The following is a 3,001-nucleotide window of genomic DNA, read 5'->3' on the forward strand; positions in this document are numbered from 1 at the left end:
TGGATCAAAGGGCAGACAGTCTTTTAGCGTCCTTTGGGCATAGTTCCAAATTGCCCTCCAGAATGGTTGGATCAATTCACAACTCCACCAGCAATGAATTAATGTCCCCACTTTGCCACACCTCCTCCAGCATTCATTACTTTCCTTTGCTGTCATGTTAGCCAATCTGCTGGGTGTGTGGTGATACCTCAGAGTTGTTTTGATTATAAGAGATTTAGAACACTTTTTCATGTGCTTATCAATAGTTTTGATTTCTTTGTCTGAAAACTGCCTATTCATGTCCCTTGCCCATTTATCAATTGGAGAATGGCTTGATTTTTTTTGTACAATTGATTTAGCTCTTTGTAAATTTGAGTAATTAGATCTTTGTCAGAGGTTTTTGTTATGAAGATTGTTTCCCAATTTGTTGCTTCCCTTCTGATTTTAATTACATTGGTTTTGTTTGTAAAAAAAACTTTTTAATTTGATGTAGTCAAAATTATTTTACATTTTGTGACTTTTTTTTATATTTTAAAAGTTTTATTAATAATAACTAAAGTAAAATAACTACCTAAATCCAGCCCAGTCACAAGAGAAGAGAGTGAGGGAACAGTTATGGCAAACATAAATACAATCACATAAACGGGAGGACACAGGAAAAAGGAAAAGGATTCTAGGTAAAACAGAAAGGAATTTTAGATAATGTAGTTTTAGTTCAAGAATTTCTTTTTTTTTCCTTTTCCAGCTCATTTTATTTTTTTTTAACATTGTTTTATTTGGTTATTTCCAAACATTATTCATTGGAAACAAAGATCATTTTCTTTTCTTCCCTCCCCCCTCCCCCCTTTTGTGACTCTTTCTAAGTCTTACTTGGTTTTAAAATCTTTCCCTTCCCAAAGGTCTGACATGTATACTATTCTGTGTTCAACTAATTTCCTTATAGTTTCCTTCTTTATATTCAGGTCATTCACCCATTCTGAGTTTATCTTCATGTAGTGTGTGAGGTGTTGATCCAAACCTAATCTCTCCCACACTGTCTTCCAATTTTCCCAGCAGTTTTTATCAAATAGTGGATTTTTGTCCCAAAAGCTGGGGTCTTTGGGCTTGTCATAGACTGTCTTGCTGATGTCCCTTACCCCAAGTCTATTGCACTGATCCTCCTTTCTGTCTCTTAGCCAGTACCATATTGTTTTAAAAATATGGAATACTTCATAAATGTGTGTGCCATTCTTGTGCAGGGGCCATGCTAATCTTCTCTGTATTGTTCCAATTTTAGTATATGTGCTGCCGAAGCAAGCACCATTTTTTAGTCTATTGTTCAGCCTGAGTCTAGCTAAATCTGAAACTTCCCTTGGAGTGAACTCTCATGGAAATTTGGGGTCTTTGCCTACAAGCTAATCCTAAACTTGGGGTTCATCAAATCTCACTAGGCTACAAGTTTGGGGGTTTCTAGATTCCACGTTGACAAGGTCAATTTAAACAAATAGTTCTCAAAGGAAGAAATGCAAACTATTTAATTAACAACCACAAAAAAGGTCAAAATTACTAATATTCAGAGAAATGGAAATTAAAACAAAAATTAGATGTCACCTTAAACCTGTCAATTTGACAAAAAGAGTAGAAAACTGAAAAATTCAGCATAGGTGGGGATGAAAGAAAACAGATACACTAATCCATTACTATAGAGTTGTGGATTGATCTAGCTATTTTGGAAAACTGCAACAACAATTTGGAATTATACAAGAAAAGTAATAAAATTATTCATACCCTGTTGATCCTTTAATCCTACCGTTGATTTATACCTCAATGGAGTTATTGATAACAAAGAAAAAGGCTTCTCTAAACAAATTTTCATAGCACAGATATTATAATAACAAAAATTCAAAATAAAATATATACTCAACAATTGGAAAATAGCTAAAAAATTAGGGGTTTGTGAATGTAATGAAATATTGGCATGGGCATTGTACGCCCAAAACTATAGAAATCTTTCAGGCAAACTATAGGCAGGGAAATTCCTTTGCTCCCTTCTATCCTTGTGACTCCTATCCTAAAACATCTGATAACTCCTATAAGACCCTGATAGAATTCTCCTTCTTGGATCTTCCTTTAGATGGACAGAGAGATACAGCTCCTTGATATCATCAAGTTGTATCTGAGACATCCATCTGTCCTCTAAACTATGAGGGTCACCCCCTATGTCTTCAGGCAAACCTCCCCCCTGCCCATGCCTCAGTGCACATCACTCTAGAGTCACATAAAGACCCCAGAATTGATGTCATCTGGGAACATCTTTCCATCTATGCTGTTCCTCCTAGGAGGCAGTCTTCCACTTGTGCTGTCCTCCTGGCCAGATTCAGCATTACCTTGGAAATTAATAAATTTCTCTTTTTATTTTTAAGCTGAAATAGAGTAAACTGAGTCATTTATTAATTGGATAACATACTCAGAAAACCTGTTTCTCTGTATGCAGTTCCCACAAGGGCCTAGGTTGGAAATCTGAGGAAGTGAATGATGCCCTCTCCAGAGTCTGCCCCTGGTTCTGTTATTTGAGATCTCGGATAAATTTTAAGCAGGATTGGAATCATCTGTTCTGTATTTCGGTACATTAGTTCTGTTCTGTTTTTCGGTACATTAGTTCTGTTCTGCTCCCAGAGTTCTGTTTGCTCCAGAGTTCTGTTTAGCTCCAAGGGTCTGTTTTTGACTCTGGGGGTCTGTTTCACCCTGGAGTTCTGTTTTGCTCTGGAAGTCTGTTCTGTTCTGGAAATCTGGATCCAGTAGAAGCTGTTGGGTTGCCAGATGTGGCACTAATCCCACAGCCTGGTCCCAGGAAGAGACATCTTCCGGGACTGCACAGGAACCTTTGGGTTCAGGTGTATGAGTGTGTAATTGAATGCACGTTGTGTAGATTTCTGTTGGGTCTTTGTTTTATTCTTGTGTGGTTTGCTCTAATGGGTCAGTCCTCATCATCGGACTCTCAGACCCCATTAGCATGTATCCTTAAGAACTTTCAGTTTTTTAA

The 3,001-nt window shown here is 37.2% G+C and overlaps 1 non-coding gene across 1 annotated transcript; it reads right to left on the bottom strand.

The window, feature by feature from the left end:
* Positions 1-1,172: 1,172 nt before the first annotated feature.
* LOC130457654 (U6 spliceosomal RNA) lies at positions 1,173-1,279 on the bottom strand. The gene has a single exon (XR_008916946.1). It is a non-coding gene; the product is annotated as a U6 spliceosomal RNA (small nuclear RNA).
* Between the last annotated feature and the right edge of the window lie 1,722 nt (positions 1,280-3,001).

The sequence above is a fragment of the Monodelphis domestica genome, chromosome 2 (genome assembly GCF_027887165.1).
Source record: "Monodelphis domestica isolate mMonDom1 chromosome 2, mMonDom1.pri, whole genome shotgun sequence".
NCBI lineage: Eukaryota > Metazoa > Chordata > Mammalia > Didelphimorphia > Didelphidae > Monodelphis > Monodelphis domestica.